Here is a 20755-nt window from a genome sequence, read left to right as displayed (position 1 = left end):
TGCTGTTTGTTTTGATGCTGTGTTGTTTTTTTTTTGTTTTTGCTTGTTTTTAGTTAGTCCTGTTCAGTTGTGGCCTGTGTCCTTCCTAGAAGGCAGCAGGCTGCTTCTGGATAGGTTTGCTTTTTTCTCCATCAGGTGAACCCTTCCTAGAAGGTGGCATCTGAAGGAGTTTAAAGCTTGTGGTGGGGGGTGGCCTGTGTGCTCAGGTCTTGTGTAGTTTTTTTGGAGTTTCCTGATTTCAGGCTTGTATTATTTGTACTTTTGTACAGTTTTGATAGTAATATACTTTCTTACTTACCAAAAAAAAAAAAAAAATTATGCAAATTCTTAATGACTTCCAAAAACATCCCAAATTGGGCATCAAGTTTAGCTCTCACAAATCGTTGTGGAAAGGGTAGCTTCTCCTCTCTAGGTTGGCGATTTAGGGGCAAGGGGGTGGCTTCTTTTTCCTTGGGCACCTCAACATTTTTTTCCTTTTCAAAACTCAATGGCTCATTGGGTTTTTCACCCTCATTCTCTAACTCCACCTCTTCTTAGGGTTCTTCCTCAACTAAAGGGTCACTCCCTACTACCTTCCCACTCCTAATTGTCACGGCATACAAAGGTTTTGGGTTGACTCCTTTTGACTTGGGATGTGAGAAGAAGAAGAAGAAGAAGAAGAAGAAGAAGAAGAAGAAGAAGAAGAAGAAGAAGAAGAAGAAGAAGAAGAAGAAGAAGAAGAAGAAGAAGAAGAAGAAGAAGAAGGGGATGAATTAGATGCAAGTTGAGAAATTTGGGTCTCACGCATTTTCATATGAGCATTGGTTCGTTTTTGGGCCTCTTCATGTTTCTTTTGATCCTCCTCACGCATTTTCAAAAGAGCATCTAATTTAGCCATCACGGGATCAATTGGAGGGGCTTCAAGTTAAAGAGGTTGTTGAGGTGGAGGAAGTTGGGGTTGATGGAAACCCGGAGGCCTATTAGTTTGGGCATAGTTAGAAATAAATTGGCCCCTATTGCCTCCAGTGCCTTGGTTAGGAACATTGCTTTGTTGATTATTTCCCATGTTACCTTGATCACCAAATTTTTGATTTTGATGGTCATGGTATCGGGAATTAGGTTGTTGGTTTTGATTACCATACCCCCTTTGGTTAGAGTAGCCTCTTCCATTGAAATCGGAAGGGCCTCCCCCACCATGGTATTGGTTATCATAAATACCACCACTTTGGTTCCAACCACGGTTTCCACCTTTATTCCAATTCCCCATTTAGTTGGAGTTTGGACTCAAGTTCCTTACATTTCCCATTCTAGGAGCAAAATTCATAGCATTGACATTTTCCATATTATCATCATGTTCATGGGAAGGGGGTTGAACTTCACAAGCATATGCACAATGAGAGGTATCATGATCATAGGTTTCACAATTAGAGCAAAACATGCATCCTTGGGGCATTGTATTGTAAGAAGAGGAGGAGGAAGTATCCATACCATTGCCTCCCTTGGTTGAAGGGGAGGTATTACCATGAGGGTTGGACCTTTCTTTCATCAATTCATCCATTTGCTTGGTCATTTTGGAGATTTAGGTAGAAAGGTTGTTGATTGCGTTGGCTTGCTCCAATGCATAAACACCCTTACTAGAAGTAGCATCCCTTTCTCCTTCGTACCAATCATCATAATGCTTTGCGGCCTCCTCTATAATACACTCCACTTCATGCTCTCCTTTGTTCATGATTGGACCGCCGGCCGCGGCGTCTAGGGTTGTTCTTCCTTGAGGTGTGAGACCTCCATAGAAAGTGTGAATGAGTTGATACTTGGGTATCCCATGGTGTGGGCATTGACGTTGAAGCTCTTTGTATCGTTCTCATGCCGCACTTAGAGACTCACCACTCTTTTGGCAAAAACCTTGAATTAAAGACCGAGCCTCGGCGGTCTTCCTATGGTTATAAAACCTCCTCAAGAAAGCCGTAGTCACTTGGTCCCATGTTGTAAGAGAATTAAGGGGCACCTCCTTCTCTAGCCATTCTAGACCTCTCCCAATTAGCTAAAATGGAAACATTTTGAGGCGAATATATTCTTGAGTCACTCCATTGGCCTTGATTGTATCACAATATTTCTCAAACTCTTTCAAGTGCTCATGAGGACTCTCAAACTTTCCACCCAAGAATTGTTTCCTCTCAATCAAAGCAATCAAATTAGGCTTGATCTCGAAATTGTTGGCTTGAGTAGTAGGACTTAGGATCCCACTTTGCGCTCTAAAAGCTTCGGGGGCCCCAAGACGACTCAAAGGCGTATTCTCTCCCATTTTAGAACCTTCTTCACTCTCGAACTTATAGGTTGAAAAAGGGTTGATTTCTGAACTCGAAGATGAGTTAGCGCTATCTAATTCTTCACTTGAGGGTGAAGAGGGTGGAGTATCTTCTAATTCTCTTACTTCTCTCGTTGGAGTGTGAGAATTTCTACTCCTTGCTCTTGCTTCTCTTCAAAGTAGGGACAAAGACCTCTCTAGCTCTGGATCGATGGGAATCAAAGATCTTGAGCGGGTTCGTCCTCTGTTCATACAACAAAGCTAAGAAGAACGTAAGCACTGACAAGTAACAAAAGTAGCAAACACTAACAAATAAAAGATGAGATAGTCTCAAACAAGCAATGAAATAGCAATGGAAGCCGTCTCCCCGGCAACGGCGCCAATTTGACAAAGGAATAATTGCGTCGTCAAACAACTACACCTAAATCAAATACAATTTATAACACTCGACTCAACCTATTACAAATATAGGGCAAGTAGAGGGGTTGAACCACAAGGAGAAATGCATAAACACCGCATTCATTACCTAGAGTCTAAGCTATATCGGAACAAGAAGTGTGAATAACTAAGAGATGAAACTAAGAACGAAATGGATTTAAATTAATATAAACTAAGCACCAAGGGAAATGGGTATATGTAGATGTCGCTTGATCATGCAATAACAAAGTAGCCAATCAATGGTAAACTAAACATGCATGAATATTGAAGTAAGGCCCAATCTAACCGCCTTCCGGGGTTAATCGGTTTCTCCTAACATAGCCTCTATGTTTCCACACTAGAACCATATAATAGAAGGTGCAATCAAAGAACTATCGATAGTAATGAATCTCTACTAACTCAACTTCCGTTACTTGTTAGCAAAGACTCACCTTTAATCAACTAACATTGTGCACTTTCTAGAAGATCAAAGAACATCAAGCATGCAAAGACTTTAATCACCATTAACACAATCCCAACATTATAATCATGAACAATTAGCAACTACACCATCCCCACACCCTTGGCTAGGTGACTACTCACAAATCATATTGAAAACAATATCAATCATCAAATCAATAAGCATCAACATGATTAATAAGCAAAGAAGAAAAATCAAAGCAAATAAGCAAAATCAAAAACAAAGGTAAAGAGAAAGAGTAAGATATTGCTCATTAATTGAAGATGAAGGTCTACAAAGGATTGAACAAACTCCTTCTTCAAAATCCAAGTTCATCAATGAAGAAAACCACACATTCTCTCTCCACCAATGAAGACTAATAGTGTTTCTCTCTCTAGATTAAGCTAAAAAGTGCCAAAAATTGAAACTAAGTTAATCTAATTTTCATCAAAACGTTCTAAGATGGGACTTATATAGTCCGTACAGAGCCAGCTGAGAAAAGGAGAGGTCCGACCGAACAATGGGAAGGTTCGGCCGGACTACAGGGTAGGTTCGGCCGAACCATGGAAATAAAAATAAAAACAAAGCGAGAAGACTAAGAAAAGGGAAGATAAAGGAGAAAAGAAAAGAGGAAGCAAAACTAAGTAAAAATGCTTAGAAAAAGGGCCAACCAAGTGCAAATGAAGGGAGAATCCTTAGAGAAAAAGGATAAAAGAGTGGCATAAATGCCACTAATCAGGATGGATGCTTATAACACCTAGAGTTTTTGGGATCATTGGCGATGTTGTTAATTGATCACTTGTTTGTTGATTAGGAATTACGTGTTATACTTGCATCGTTCCTTTCTTTATTTTCCTACTTTTCATGTATCTATGTTTTCTTTTTCTCTTTTCTTTTCTTTTATTTTTCTTTCTTCTTGATTTTTGTTTTTGGTATGTTTTGAGGCTTTATTTGTTACTTTTAGGTTTTCTTTTGAATTGGACTATATACAACCGATTTTTCTTTTGAATGATTATCTTCCTAAGTGGTATGGGTATGCACGGTTTGAGAATATGCTTGGTTGACTCTAGGATAGGTTATGCTAAGGTAGCATGTCTATAAACTAGGAGGATCATGAAACCGTATTCTACTTGTTGGCATGTTGGTAGTTGCTTCCTATAGTCGATTTGACATCTATAGTGAGTTTTTGCTACATGCCTGTAAGGTTCATTATTTTTCAAGCCTTTAACATTTATTTGCATGAGCGGCATGGATCCTTGACTATTCCGGAACTAATCTTGAATCTTGACTCATAATTCTCAAACACGAGACCGAACCATCTAGGGAGGACAAAGGCATCTTTTTAGGGTGGTAATTTTTCATTTCTAGGTTAATTTTCTTTCTTTTTAGTTCATTGGGTTTATATTTTCCTTCTTGCTAACAATTTGAGTCTTTTCCCTTCTTTTCAAGCCACATCTTTAGAATTTTGAGCCTTTTGTTTCTTTTTGTTCCATTTTTGGTTTTTGTGAAGAAAATGGTCATGTTTTTGGAGTTTGTGGTACATAAGTGTAGACACCTAAAAATGTCTCCCCAAACCAAACCTGATGATGAACAACCTTTCACCGCCACTATTGGTTGGATTCAGTATTTAATCCCGAGAGTGATTAAAAAATCGTATTTAATTAAATTCAATTTTTGAATAATCCATGGATCAGACTTGATGTTTAGTCAAAGCATAGTTTTTTAATTTCAGCCCAAACCTTTTTTTTTTTATTTTATTGTTTTATTATTTATTTTGGCCCAAACCTTTTATTTATTTTATTTACTTATTTTCTTTTTTTTTAGCCCAAATAATAATAAATTAGAAATAGCCCGAAATTATCAATCGGCACTTAAAATGCTGAACGAAATTAGGGTTTAAAAATGAATTTAGACGGAAAAACGGACTAAAAACTCCCGCGTCACGGCATTAGTCCATCGTGTCACGGGAAACTGTCGCGTCTGACGATGGAACTTCCCGTGACACGGGGCACCTGCTGTGACACGGGGGTTTCCGTGTCCTTTCCGCGTAAACCCTTGACGCGTTTTGTTTCTCGTTCACTAAATATTTCCCGCATCACACAGCTGTCCACCGTGTCACGGGAATGTTCCCCGTCTAATGGTGGGGATTCCTGTGTCACGGTGCACTTTGCCGTGTCGCGGTGTACCTTTTTAGGGTTTTTATCTTTTTAGGGTTTCGTGTGTTCCCTCAGCACATTTTTTCTATAAATACCCCCTCATTTCTGATGTACGGGGCATCAATTAATTCTCTATTTTTTTCTCTCTTCTATGCTCTAGCCTAAACACTAGCCTACCCTTCTTCTTTCAAAATTCCTTCTTCAAGCACTCCATGGAGTCCATACTTTACTCGTGGTTCTGTCCTTAAGCCAAGGCGTGAAAGGTAGAACTGTTTGAGGGATTAGCCCCAAATTAACTCTATTTAATTTAATTTAATTTAATTATTGTATTATTATTATTTCCTTGAAGTTACTAACTCGTTTATTATTTTATAGTTGCAAGCAAACAGAATCAAAGTAAGAATTATGTTCCTTTTATTTCTATTATTTTTTTGACAATTTTATATTGTTGGAATTATTAATAATTTCCTTCCAATATTAATGTATATTCTATTATATTTTTTTATCACCATATTGCATGTTAAAGGGAATATGTAATTGAAAATCACGCCTAATAAGATAATTTGGACAACTGGTTTAGGATCTTTTAATCTTGTTGTTTAATCAAGTGATCATGATATTTTTGAATTATATGTTGCATTAATATTAAACCAATTTAGCTTAATAATAGTTTGGAGCAAATTGAATCTCTGTTTGTATTCCTTTGAGATCGCAAGAATCATTTTTTCGCTATAAGAATCGAGTAGAGGCCAATACGGGCGAATGTGACTCCATGACTCACTTCGTACCATTATCCCCGATCCTCCTTTCGTGGTTCCGAACCATATGGAGTTAGTAATCTCATGGATTATGAATGGGGTGTAACCTTCACGGGTCAATTGTTGTTTCCTATCGTTGTCCCTTATCGTGGTTGCCTTTTTATGATCCGTGAACAGTTTACAAGTTCCTTAAAAAACTTGTTGGCGGCTCCCTACTTTATTTGTCCCTAATCGTACTATGTCAATTCCCACTTTCTATGAGTGCCAAGCATATTCACCACATGCTTTAACAGAGGCGCACTTCGAGCAACGCCTGCAATTTAGCGACTCCATTGGGGAGGATTCTTGGTTATTTATCGATTTGAGTGATCGATATTTAATTAAGATGAGTGGATGAGACTTGAAAGATTCTTGAAAAATATTCCTGTGATTAATTTGGCATTTTTGCATAAGCATAGACGTTTTAACGTCGCATTTAGGTTTATCCCGTAGGAAAAATTTAATAACTTGATTGCGTACGAAGGAAAACAGGGCAACAATCAGATCTTCTGACTGCCGTGCCACGACAGATTTTGTCGTGTCACAGTGTAGTTCACCGTCTGACGGTGTGCTGCACCGTGGCACGGTGGTATCTGCTGTGTCACGGCAGTCCTAAAAATCAGTCTAGTGGCTTGTTTTCCCTTCTCACAGTCAACTTCCTTCGATTTTTGAAAAAACGTGTGTGTTCTACATGCGTCTTAGCCCTGGGGGATTTAAGCTATATCAACCCAAAAACGCTCATGGCAATAAGGGTTCATCCGAGTTATTAAATCAACCCAAACCATGGAGTTGAGTTCGATTTCATCACGAACTCGCGGAGCCGCCCGTTGGCATACACCCTCAAGGGAGGCTGCCTTGCTAACGCGTCCAAACTCTTAACCATGGTACCCTTTTGACACCCAAAGCTTGACCAATAGTTGAACATAGATCTTCACCTTAGGTTGCAAACTCTTTTATTTCATCGTGACTAAATGCTACATGATTTTTTTGGTGCTAACCCTCATGTGTTTTCTCTTTTTGTTTAACCCATGACCGAGGGTTTTTATTTCCACATAGTAATTAGTACGGACTAAAACTGATTAAAATCTGGAAAATAAAAAAATTTAGGCCTGGAATTGCGCACCGTGTCACGGCAGATCTGCCGCACCACGCTGTACAATGTCGTGGCACAGTACATTGCCCCGTCTGACGGTGCTTTGTACCGTGTCACGACACTCAGCACCGTGACACGGTGCCCAGGAGATTTGTCCAGCCAGCCTTTTTTTGGTCTTTGCGCATGCTTATGTGGTTCGTATGTCTGGTTTAGTGTCCCGTCTAGCTGTACGGTCATAACACGTGTTCATAACCTTCACTTAATCACCCACATGTCGTGTTCACACACTTTTTCTGTTAGTCGTGCACCATTTCATGACCGTATTTTAGGGTAGTCTTGTTTTGTTTTTTTTGTGTGTCATTTTTTTTCGGAGTAAGTCGGATGGTATCCTTCCATTTTTTTTAAAATAAAAAAAATAAAGAGAATTTAAAATTTCAAAATAAATAATTTATTTTTTCCAGATGGGTTAAGGTTAAGTTTGGTCATTAAAGGTGTGTTTGTTTCGGTGTCACAACAGTTGGTCAAGAAGCAGGGGTAGATTGTTACGGTTCGAGTTAATACCTCAACAACCTCTTATACCTAAGAGGCGTACAAGGAAATCACCACAATCATCTCCACAAGATCCATCTCCAGTCTACTTTCAACCAATGGCTACTAAGGAAGATATCGAAAACATCAACAAGACAATTGAGATGTTGTCTAACATGATGCAAACACTCACCACTAGTGTTTAGGGTAATTTTACTTTGTCACGTGGTCCAATCAGAGGATGACACGTGTCAGCCCCCAGGATGGCCAAGGTGGACCTACCCCTGCTTGACACGTGTCACTCCAGAAACCTGGGAGGAATGGCGACTTTAGGCCCAAATCCCGAGAAAGCCGTAATGCGGCGCAGCCCACCAATGATTAGGGTTCAGTGACCTAATTAGGGGCACAAATCCCGAGGACCCTATAAATAGGGAGATTCCCCTCTTTTAGAGGGTACGTTTTACCATTTATTACAAACTGTCCCTGTGATAGAGACATCTGAGCTTGGAATCCGAGCAGATACCCACCTAAACTTGCGCACCTTTTTCTCTCTCTTCAAGTTACTAACTTGTTCGTCGGAGGCAGAGCACCACACAACCGGTGTCTCCATTTGTTTTGCATGTATAGGCCGCACCGGATCAGTCTTCGTGTTGTAACTCTCCCGAGGGACAAAAACACCCAAAACATTTGGCGCCGTCTGTGGGGATAGTACCTTGAAGATGGTTCAAGAGTCTGTACCACCTCCTAACCTTCTGGGCGATGACCCAGAAGTCTTTACAGACCATGAGGATGAAGATCCTCAGGTCGAAACCTATATAGTCGATGATGGCTCTCTGATAACCAAGCGCATCCGGCCCAGAGAGACTCTGGAGCAGGGTGCCTCCCAGGCGGGTGCAAATCGACCCCTTGGGCAGCCGGAAAGGGGTAACCCATACGGCAGCTGGATCAGCACCTGTCACCTGAGACGAACTCATGAGATTCATGACAAGTTTCAACGGTGAAATTAAAGAACTGATCACTAAGAGCCGGGCTGGCCCAAGTAGGGGTCAGACGGTCAAGAAGACTCCTCTGGAAAAGGGGAAGTCGGTCAGAGATTGGCAGCCCACTCCTCATCCAAAGGAGAAAGCAACCCTCCAAAATTCTTCTTCCTAAGAGGAATACCAACAATACCCGCCGGACTCAACAGCCGGTGGGAAGTAAAAAATCAACTCTTGATGCCCGGGAAATCATCAACCGGAAGAGAAATCAACAGTTGTTTGAGTCGGCTTCCAAGTCGAACTTTCCTAACAATTTCAACAACACCTCTGCAGGGAATGCACTTTCCCTGCATGAGAGCCAGACAGGCGGTAATATCGTCCATTCTTACCCTCAGATGATAGGAACTGTACCGTATGTACCATCTCAGGTCTACGGTCAGTATCCCCCTCACTTCATGCAGCCGGCCCTCTTCGGAGGTCAGGCGGCATATCATAATGTCCAGCCACTAGACTGGCAGCTCCGTCTGCTTCGCCTGGGTGAACAACCTTCTGCGTTCACCCGGGAGATAACCGAGGCGGCACAACCGGCCAAGGTTAAGAATGTATTAGTAGGTACCTATGATGGTACCACCAACCCGGAAGATCACCTCATGGCTTACACAAACCTCATGTACTTACAGGGGTTGGATGATGCTGCTTGGTGTCGATGCTTCACGGCTACATTGAAGGGCATTACCCAACAATGGTTTGGCAACTTGCCAGCCGGGTCCATTGATAGTTTCAGGAAGCTTGCCTTCCTATTTGCTTCCAACTTCTCAATGAACATCCCTACTAAGAAAACAAGCCTGGACTTGAGCACCATTAAGCAGGGGGAGAAAGAAGGGTTGCGCTCCTATGTCAGGCGGTTCAATCTGATTAGAATTCAGATTCAAGGACTGTCTGATGAGGTAGCTTTTACAGACTTTTTTAAGGGTCTGAGAGACGGGTCGACCTTTAAGTTCGACCTAGTCAGAAAAGGGGCTTTCACTTTACAGGCGGCCCTGAGGGAGGCGGAAAGCTACATTCAAGCGACCGACCTCTGCTCGCCTGGTAGCCAGTCGGATTCCAAGAAGTCCGACAGGCAGAAAGACAACCGGCCTGCTCAGCCGGCCAAAAATAAAGAAGAGAGCAAGAAAAGAGAAGAAATTTGGGCGGTTAGTGACTCTGATCAGCCGTCCCAGAAGAAAAAGAAAGAATTTAAACCGTACGTCCCAAAGTACGAGTTTAACAAGGACTGCAACTCCATCCTCATGGAAATTAAGGACCGGCTGTCCCTAGAGAAGCCAAATCCAATAAAAAGTTCAATTCAATCAAGGAGCAAAAACAAATTCTGCCAATACCATGAGGAAATTGGCCATGACACCAACGACTGCTTCAGCCTTCAACGGGCGTTGGACCGTCTGGCTGACAAGGGGATGTTAAAGTCCTACATTTCTAAGTCCCCAGCCGGGGCAAATAAGAAGAACAAGGGTCAGTCCTCCAAGACTACCCCCAGCCTGCTAGTAGCTCGGATACCGACAAGTAGCCGGTCTATACAGTAAGCGGGTTCTCGTGTGGTGGCCCTACCATCCGGGGCACCAAGAGCCATCTTCGAAAGATGGACAAAGATGATGATGAACAGGCGTCTGCAAGCTCCTCCTTCCCAGACGTCCTGATCACTGAGAAGGACAGGGGCAGTGCCCGCCGTCCGCATGATAACTCGGTCGTCATTGAATGTAAGGTTGCCAACCAGCTGGTTGGACGGATCCTTATTGACACCGGCAGCTCATCAGACATCATCAGCCTCCGGTGCCTGTAAAAGCTGAAATACAATGTCAGCAGCATGCATCTGGTCACCCACCCCTTGGTTGGTTTTGGGGGTGGGATGGTCTACCCAGCCAGAAGAATTGACTTACCCATCCGGCTGGGAGAGAAAGGCCAGGGACGACATATTGTCGTCAGATTCTTGGTCGTCGAGGAGTTAACCGCTACAACATTATCCTTGGCCGGCCAACCCACAACAGAGCCAAGGCGGTAATCATCCCGTCTCTCATGCTCATCAAGTATGAGAGGGATGATAGCTCTGTTGGTTCCTTGAATGGGGATCAGAAGACGGCTCGAGAGTGCTACCTCTCAGCCGTCAAAGATACTGTGGCCCCAGGCAGCCAGGAACCAATAGACCTTGACAATGTCAAGGATGCCGAGCCAGTACCTGCCCCACCAGCAGTTGGGAAGAAAAGAAAGGCACCTCTGCTGGTGGAGGTGAAGAAAGAGAACAAATAGCAATCACTGACCGTTGAACGGTCAGACGAGCTCCGTCCCCAACCGGCTGGTGAAAACATTGTTCTCGCTCTGGATGACAGTCGTTCAGAGCGTACTGTAAAGGTTGGGACGGTTGCTTATGCTACTCAGGGTGCAAGCTTGCACCTTCTGCTGAAAAAACTCAAAGACATTTTTTCCTTTGAAGTGGAAGAGATGCCAGGCGTCAGCCCGGATCTTGCTGTCCACAAACTCGATGTGGACCCCAAAAAGAAGCCCATCCGGCAAAAGAAAAGAAACCACGACGAGGAAAGAAGTCAGGCGGCAGTTGTCGAAGTCAAAAAGCTGCTAGGCGCCAGGTTCATTCGGCCTTGTAATTTCCCCGACTTGGTGGCCATTGTAGTCCTTGTTAAGAAACCGAATGGGACCTGGCGCATGTGTGTTGATTACACAGACCTCAACAAGGAGTGTCCAAAGGACAGTTACCCGCTTCCAAAGATTGACTGTCTGGTCGACTCTACAGCCGGTCACGCCTTGATGAGCTTTATGGATGCCTATTCTGGCTTCCATCAGATACCCCTCTAGAAGAAAGATCAAGAGAAGACGGCATTCGTCACTGATTTTGGGTTATTTTGTTATATTGTGATGCCGTTTGGCTTGAAAAATGCGCCTGCCACTTTCCAACGGATGATTAATACGGTCTTCATTAATCAAATTGGGAGGAATGTGGAGGCGTATATTGATGACATGATAGTCAAATCCAAGAAACAGGCGGATCACCTTGCTGATCTCCGAGAAACGTTCACCACCCTCAGGCGGCATAAGGTCATGTTAAACCCCAAGAAATGCGTCTTTGGTGTTGAGTCTGGGAAGTTTCTCGGATTCCTGATTGATCAAAGGGGGATAGAGGCTAACCCCGAAAAGATACAGGCGGTGATTGACATGAAGTCACCCCGTTCTGTCAAGGAAGTTCAGAGACCCACCGGTTGCCTGGCCGCCTTAGGGAGGTTCCTCAGCCGGTCAAGCGACAAATGCCTTTACTTCTTCCAAGCAATCAGGAAGAAGACCAGGTTTGAATGGGGGGACGATGCTGAGACGGCATTCCAAAAGTTAAAGAACATTTATATTCTCTACCTAGGCTAGTCAGTCCCTTGCCTAGGGAGACGTTGTACATGTATTTAGCAGTCTCTGATCATGCTCTTAGTGCCGTTCTCCTTGCTCACAAGACGGCGTTCAGCTCCCGGTTTACTTCATTAGCCATGTTCTCAAACATGCTGAACTCCGGTACCCCATGGTTGAAAAATTTGGCCTTGCTTTGTATATGGCATTCAAAAAGCTGAAGCTTTACTTTCTGGCATATCCGGTGGTTATTTACACCGACCAGCAACTCAAGCGGCCAATGTCCACCTTGGAGTCATCCGGGAGAATGTTGAAATGGGCTATTGCAATGCAAAGTCTTGAAATCACTTACGAACCAAGAAAGGCAGTGAAAGGTCAGGCGTTTTCCGACTTCATTGTTGAAATGACCCGTCCGGTGACTCCGGATAATCTTGATCAGGTTTGGAAAGTGTATGTAGATGGGAGCTCTACAAAGAACGGCTGTGATGACGGGGTGTAATCTACGAGTCTCCTGGAGGGGAAAGATATGAGTATGCACTATGGTTCAAGTTTCAGGCCTCTAACAATGAGGCGGAATATGAACCCCTGCTAGCCGGTATCCGTATGTGTAAGGCGGCAGGGGGAATGAAAATTGACGCCTACTCTGATTCACAATTGGTCGTTTGCCAGTATGATGGAAAATATGAGGCAACTCATCCGGCTATGATCAAATACCTTCAGGCAGTTAAAGAAGAGGCTGGGGCACTTGAGGAATTCCGTCTGAATCAAGTGCCTAGGTCGGACAACAACCAGGCGGATGCATTGTCAAAACTGGCATCTTCCGCCTGCCATGATACGCCTCGGTCAGTCTTCTGGGAAGTACTTGAAAAAAGAAGCATCTATGAAGAACCCATTGGAATTCTTGACCGAAGCTCTACCTGGATGGATGGCATCCGGGACTACCTTTCAGACGGTACACTTCCTGATTCGCCACAGGAGGCAGCCGTCATGAAGAAGCGAGCTGCAAGCTTCGAGTTGAGAAATGGAGAACTCTTCAAGGCGAGGTTTCTGAAGCCTCTGTTGAAGTGTGTCACCCCGGAAAAGGGGAAAGAAGTTCTCGAAGACTTGCACTCGGGATTCTACGCCTCCCACATAGGCGGCAGGTCCCTAGCCGTCAGAGCCAGATGACATTATTTTTTACCTACTCTTGAGGAAGACGCCAAGGAGTTGGTGAAGAAATGTGACAAGTGCCAAAAATTCGGCAAACTTATTCACCGTCCGGCTACTGATCTGACGGCCATCCACAGCCCAATCCCGTTTGCAAAATGGGGCATGGATATCTTAGGTCCTTACACGCCTACTCCAGGCGGAAAGCGCTACATCTTGGTGGCTGTGGATTATTTCACCAAGTGGGTGGAGGCTGAGGCGGTTAAGAACATCAAGACCTCAGACGTAATTTCCTTCATCTGGAAGAACATTATCACCCGGTATGGGGTGCCTATGTCTATGGCGTTCGATAATGATCCTCAGTTTGAGACGCCTCAGCTCAAAACTTGGTTGGCAGATCAAGGGATCTCAAGCTGTTGTGCATCAGTCGGCCGACCCCAAGCAAACGGCCAAGTTGAAGCCTTCAACAAACTAATCTCAGACGGCATTAAGAAGAAAATTGAAAGAGCCAGTGGCTTGTGGGCAGAAGAGTTAATCCATGTCCTATGGGCCATCCGGACAACAGCAAAGGGGGCAACTGGTGAAACCCCATTTCTCAGAGTCATGCTATATGATGAAGAGGCAAACTGGGAAGCAATGCGCCTGGCATTGGATTCACTCCCAGAACGCAAGGGCAATGCCGCCTTGCGTCATGAGATTTACCGTCTGAGAATGACCAGAGCTTACAACAAGATAGTACACAAGCGTCCCTTGAAGGTTGACGACTTAGTGTTACGGAAAATGGAGGCAACCGGTAGGGTCAATGAGCTGGGAAAGCTAACTCCAAATTGGGAAGGTCCCTACCGGATTTATGAAGAAACGACACCTACCTTGTGGAAACTCCAGACGGCGGACGCCTGCCTAGAACTTGGAATGTAGACAATTTGAAAAAGTACTACTTCTGAGAATGTAAATTTTTTGTAAACAGTGAGTCAATTAATGAGAATTCAGACTTTGTTTGCAAAATTGTATTGTTGTTTTTTTATTATCCGCCTGGGTAATACTCAGACGGATTCTTCATTTACCTAACTAAGTTTGATACTTAGTAAAGGTTACATTTGTTTGACCGCCTGGGTAATACTCAGATGGAACCTTTGTTTATTTAACTAAGTTTGATACTTGGTATGATTTAAAAATTGCCTGTCGGGCTTTTTTGTTTAACCAACTAAGTTCGACAGTTAGTGTAAATTCAATGTTGTAATAACGCTCGGCCAATGCTACGATTAAAAACTAAGCACAAAAACGCTTAGTGGCTATACAACCGGTCCTAAACAAGACCAAAGGCAAAAACGGCCGGATGGTTGCTTATTTTATAAAACCGCCTATCCCAACATGGATAAAGGCGTCCGGCGACACTCCTCCGGGTGCAATCGTTGCAGAGAACAGACTATTTGTCAGTTCTACGTACCTATGCAGACGGCAAAAATTGAACGACCAAATTGGTCAACTCATAGCCGTCTGACCAGAATGATCTGTGAAGAACGATCAAGTTAACGAATACCGGATGCCCCTAGGCATCAGTCGGTCACCGGTTGAAGTTCTCACTTAGGTTATTTATTCCAAAGTTGCACTTTCTAACCCAATTAGGGAAAAAGAGTTGTGCAATGGCTATGCAATCTCTACCAAGACGGAGAAAAACCGTTTGGTTAGAGACTGGAACGCCTGTTGGTGTACGGCTGTGCACTTGGTTTGGGGCAATCACTACTGTGATTGATTGACTTACAAACGTATCATGCTCTTTGCAGCATCAAACGTTCCCAAGTCAATCAATCAACTCAATTTGAAACCAACCACGCAGCCGTCCAGGGGCAAGGACAGCCGGCTTTTATTAAGTTAGGCAAAAAAATCGCCGCATGCTTTTCATAAGTTAGACAAAAATCAGGCATATACGCAGAAATGCAAAAATTGAAATCCAAACATAAATGCAAAATGATCAAAACCGACTTAGTCGGTGCATTCATAAAAAGTCCACCCAACCAAACGGTTGTAGTGGATCAAATGTTAACCAGACCCCGTCTGGGCGAAGATAAAAATTGTTGATTACCCGGCTCCTCAGCCGGTAAATACAAGAATACTCGGCACGCAGGCCGGAAAAGCAAGTTTTTGGCATACTGCCGCAGATTAAAGAAAAAATAAAAAAAGAAGAGTTGGCATACTCCCGCTGAAAATCACTTCTGGCCCACTAGCGGCTCTTCCTGGTCCTCCTTCTCTTCCTCATCATCTAAGGGAATCTCATGCGCTTCACCAGGACCAGGTAGCTCAGGCGCAGGAAGCTCAGTGTTGGTGTTAGCCCTGGCGTCGAAGGACTCAGGCTCTAGCTCACCTTTCTCTCTCAAGTACACCACGTCCTCGGCGTACCTGTGAGCCAGTGCCCAGATGTCATAATCCTTGTCTGGGTACAAGGCAGCCCAGGCGATCTTCATGCGGTCGTCGTTGTCAGCATCGCTTTCAGCAACCAGGCGATTTTGCTCTGCCTCCTAAGTTGCTGCAAAGTTTATCTGAGCCTGGGCAGCCTCCTTCTCCAGCTTCTCAACCTTGGCTTTCAAGTTGGTGTTCTCTTCAGAAACACCTTGGAGTGTGCCAAGGTCCGCCTGGGCCTTCTTGAGCGCCTCATCAGCCTTCTTGAGGCCCTCATCTGCCTTTCTCTGGGCCTCCTCCGCCTTCTTCTGAGTCGTCTCAGCGTAGCTCACCCGCTGGTTGGCTGTCTTCAGATCCGCCTCCAGCTGCTGGATTTTCGACGCATGTGTCATTGTGATTGCTTTATTTCAAGTTCATTTACGATAGTGGAGTATAAAGCAACATTATCAGCGTCTGTGGCGGACTTCTTGGCCCTTTTTACCTTTTCCCGTTTGCGGGAATAAGGACGCTTGAGCCCGTCTACCAGCAACAGAGCTTGCAAAAACAAATCAAGTTAGTATTGCAGGCGGAGTAAAGCACTTGGAAAAAGTTGTTAAGTATCTTACCTCAGCCAGAAGGGACAGGATTCGTTCCAGGTTGAACGTCTCTATCCCAGGGATAGCGTTCTTGACCTTCCTGCTCATCGCCTCCAGCATGGCCTTAGCATGCCTCTGGACGTCTGGCCAGCGAGGAGATTGATCTGCACCATAATCAACAGGTGATGAGTGCGAAATTAAGGCAGCACCTATCTGTTGCTGACCGTCTGAGGATGACGTCTGTTGGGAGTGGGATTTCACTCGCAAAGGCCACCCCAGCTCAGGTGGGGATTCAAATGGGTTCTTACCTTAAGAGCCGGCCAAGCGGGAGCCACTTGCAGGCGTGGTTAACCCCCCGGTTGCTGATAGGGGGTTAACGAGGTCGAGGCACAGGCTGCCGCCTATCCTCTCATTTCGCCCCTCTATCCGCATTTGTTGGTTCCTGGCTGAGGCGCCAGGAGTCAAGGCGGAGGCGGACTTTTTGGTCTTGTTAGGGGTGGAGGCGGACCTCCCTGGCCCGTTTAAGATCTTTCTCAAACGTCTTTCCTACCTCTCCTCCCCGTGAAAGTAACCAAGTTAAAGTTAACATCCGGAGATAATAAACTTTGAGGCCAATCTAAGAAAGAGTCAAGCGTTTTTTACCTTGGCCCTGACTGCGGCCGCATGTTTTTCCGCAAGCTCCTTGCGGATGGTTGCAGAGGACCGCTTGGGTGTCTTCTCCGTCTGCAACATGCTTAAAGCTTCTTCTGCAAAAAGGAAAAAGTTGATTAATACATCATCAAGCAATTCTGATACAGAAGTACTACAGGCGGATGTGAACTCAGGCGCATACGTTTGGTAAACATGTTTCCTAGCCCACAGGCGGCTAAGAAACACTCGTCCCTGAACCAGGCGCTCTTAGGGATCCAGTTCTTGGGGACTTTTATTGTCTCCCCGGTTGACAAGGTTGCGTCTGTGAGGCCGAAAAAATCTGCCTCAATTATTTTGTCGAAGTCCTCATCTAAGATCCGGGGAAGAGCGCACTTCCGGCCCATCAGTACGGGCTTCTTATTGTATTGGCGAAACTCGTAGTCTCCCGCCTGCTGGGAGTCGACAGCAGGTAGAACCTGTGCTTCCAGCCGTCAAATTTGGAGACCTTGTCTAAGGTCATCATGTATTGGGGATACGTGGTTAAAGTGTACCACGCCCTCCAGCCGCCAAGGCTTCGGCTAAGATAATGCATCTTAGCAAAAGCTTCCTAGCCGGGATGGAGCCCCTAGAGTTCGCAAGCGGCAACATACCCCAAGATGTTTACCCAAGAATTGGGGGTAAGTTGCCAGACTCCGAGGCCGTAGCCTCTCAAGATTGTCTTCACCGCCTGGTGAAGGGGAAAGCGAAGACCGGCCTTGAATGCCGCCTTATAACAACCGAAGTAGCTGTTGGCATTCTGTTGATCGTCTTCCCAGGCGATGGTGCCGTCCTCAGGCGGCACTCTGATCTTGTACCCGTCTCCTAACAGGTGCATTTGTTTAAATCTTTTTAAGTTCTCCTCCATGTGACCCCTGTCTTTGGCTGAGACGTGGATTTTGAAGGGGTCGTCCTTCTCACTCCAGTTCTTCCTCTCCTCCTCCTCACTATCTTCAAGCGGTGGCAAGTCATCACTGCTCTCAGAAGTGGAGGCGGAGCTGTCGCTCTCCGTCTCCTCCTCATTTTGTGGCAAAGGAGCTAAGACGGCTTCATCGCCGTCTTGGTCGCATTCTTCCAAAAAGGAATCTACGGGAGTTGAAGGGGCACGCGGAGGGGATCTCTCCAGAGCCGTCTGGTTTCTCTGACCAGACGCTTCTCCCTCGGGCGTTTGACCGCCTGAGCCCTCACCTCTATAGTCCGGATCAGGGGTCGTCTGCATAGTCCGAGCCATTGTGTCCTACACAGACACATAAATGGTCGGAATCCAAGCAAAAGGGTGGTCCCAACACCCCGAGACGGCACTCCCAGTCCTAGACTCAGCCGTCCCAGGTGATCGGCTGGACTCTAACCTAGGTTGTGTCGTGTGTGTTGGTGATGCATCCATTTATTGCAAGAAATATGTACAAGCGGTGAAACAAGAAAAAGAGCTGAGAGAGGCAGAGACGGTACCTTTAGATTTGATATCTGAAGATAGACCGGTCCGGCTGGGTTGACGAAGAACGAGTTTTCTTACTTGCGCTTGACTCAAACGGATGACTTCTGCTCTCTCAAAGTTGTCTCTCTTGAAAATTTTTGTAAACGTACAAATTATGAGGGTAAACGGCTATATATAGAGGGTAAATGCGAGGGCATTCCCGTAATTTACTCAGAAGGTGAACGATTACTCTTTGGCGGTAAAATTACCACCAATCGGAGCGTGACACGTGTCACAAATGCCATGTGGCGTGCCACGTCACATCTGTGAGGGGCAAATGTTTAGGGTAATTTTACCCCGCCACGTGGTCCAATCAGAGGATGACACATGTCAGCCCCAGGATGGCCCAAGGTGGACCTACCCCTGCTTGACACGTGTCACTCCAGAAACCTGGGAGGAATGGCGGCTTCAGGCCCAAATCCCGAGAAAGCCGCAATGCGGCGCAGCCCACCAATGATTAGGGTTCAGTGACCTAATCAGGGGCACAAATCCCGAGGACCCTATAAATAGGGAGATTCCCCTCTTTTAGAGGGTACGTTTTACCATTTATTACAAATTGTCCCTGTGATAGAGACATCTGAGCTTGGAATCCGAGCAGATACCCACCTAAACTTCCGCACCTTTTTCTCTCCCCTCAAGTTACTAACTTGTTCGTCGGAGGCGGAGCACCACTTAACCTGTGTCTCCGTTTGTTTTGCAGGTACATGCCTCACCGGATCAGTCTTCGTGTTGTAACTCTCCCGAGGGACAAAAACACCCAAAAACAACTAGAGAATGTCACTGTCGCTGCAACGGACAAGATTAATGAACAGATGAGTAAGATCTCTGAAGAGTTCACTTATGTGGAGCAACCTGTCACCTCTTCGTCCATACGGGACAAGCTTCCTGAGAAGTTTTCTACTGCTGTCATTCCCAAGTTCAAGCCTAATGATAATCCACTTTTCCACTTGAAGGCCTTTTCTGTGACCATGGCTCTTAAGGGAGTAGATGTGACACTCTTCCCTACTGTGTTCCCTCTTTCCTTAGAGCATGCCTGTCAACAATGGTTCTACTCTCTGGAATCCAAACATGTTGCGACCTGGAAGGATGTCGCAGAAAGCTTCATGAATCGTTACAAGTGTAACATCCAGGCCAAGACTTCTGAACGTGAACTCTCCATTCTCAAATAGAAAGAGAATGAAGGCTTCACCACTTTTTTAAGCAGGTGGAGGGAAACAGCTGCACTCTTGGTGGATCCCCCCAAGGAAAAAGAGATGGTTCACTTGTTTATTGCTAATTTGACTCATAATGATGTGAATTATTGATCCGAAAATCAACAAAACACAAGGGATATGTTTAAGTCTAATTCTATACAGGAAATCCACCAAGAATTAAACAAAAACTAAGATTAATCAATTAAGAATCCACCTAATTAATCAATCCAAACGAATGTTTTAACTAAAACAAGCAAAACAGCAATTGATCGCAATCAACCAAAACTCAAGTATGCAACTTAAGAAATAAATCTGAATATTAATCTATGTATATTTATTTGTGTGTTTACAGCCCTATTTATAAGACTTAGTTTACCTAGGAAGATTAGGACAAGTCCCTAATTCAATCCTAATTAAACTAGAATTCTAACTTGCTTGAAGAGCAAGCACCTTGGCGCACAAGCATACACCAAACTGATTTATTTTGCTAACTAACTGATTTTTAAAGCAACTAAATAAATAAATAAAAATTAAAGAATTAAATAAAGATTAAAGATCCTAATGCTTGAACCAAGAAAAACCCTTTCAAGTGAAAGGTAAAAACTTGTAAGCAAAATCTAAGTAAAGAAAATTCAAGAAAGTTCAAGAAAGTGAACTAGACTCCAAGAAAAGCCACTAAGCAAACCGTGGCTTTGCTTTGATATCCAAGAAAGTGTCCATGCAATGCTTGGCTTGAATCAATGTTTAGGGACAAGTTATCTTGATGCATGATAAGCAAATCTTCAAAGTTCTCCATGCTTAGACTTGCATCATCCTCCTCTTCTTCGAAAGAATTTGTCCTCAAATCTCGAAGTTCTTCATCAGGAATATACTTAGCCAAATCGCCAACATTGAATGTAGCACTAACTCCATATTCTCCCGGAAGTTCTAACTTATAAGCATTGTCATTGATCTTCTCAATAATCTTGAAAGGACCTTCACTTCTAGGCATCAACTTATTCTTGCGTTTTCCTGGAAATCTTTCCTTTCTCAAATGTAACCATACCAAGTCTCCAACATTGTAACCTTGTTGCTTTCTATGCTTGTTTGCTCTAGCTTTGTACATGTCATTTACTTTCTCTATTCTTGTTCGAACTTGAGCATGTAATTTCAGCATACTCTTCAACTTAGACTCGGCATCTTTGTGAATTAACTCA

The 20755-nt window shown here is 44.3% G+C and overlaps 1 non-coding gene across 1 annotated transcript; it reads left to right on the top strand.

Moving 5' to 3' along the window:
- The first annotated feature begins 1796 nt into the window (after positions 1 to 1796).
- LOC145565997 (small nucleolar RNA R71) lies at positions 1797 to 1902 on the top strand. Its single transcript, XR_014095344.1, has one exon. It is a non-coding gene; the product is annotated as a small nucleolar RNA R71 (small nucleolar RNA).
- The last annotated feature ends 18853 nt before the right edge of the window (positions 1903 to 20755 follow it).

This window comes from Chenopodium album, chromosome 1 (assembly GCF_948465745.1).
Source record: "Chenopodium album chromosome 1, dcCheAlbu1.1, whole genome shotgun sequence".
Lineage (NCBI taxonomy): Eukaryota > Viridiplantae > Streptophyta > Magnoliopsida > Caryophyllales > Amaranthaceae > Chenopodium > Chenopodium album.
Note: the sequence above shows the minus strand (reverse complement) of the source record. Positions and strands in the feature narration are given on the sequence as shown.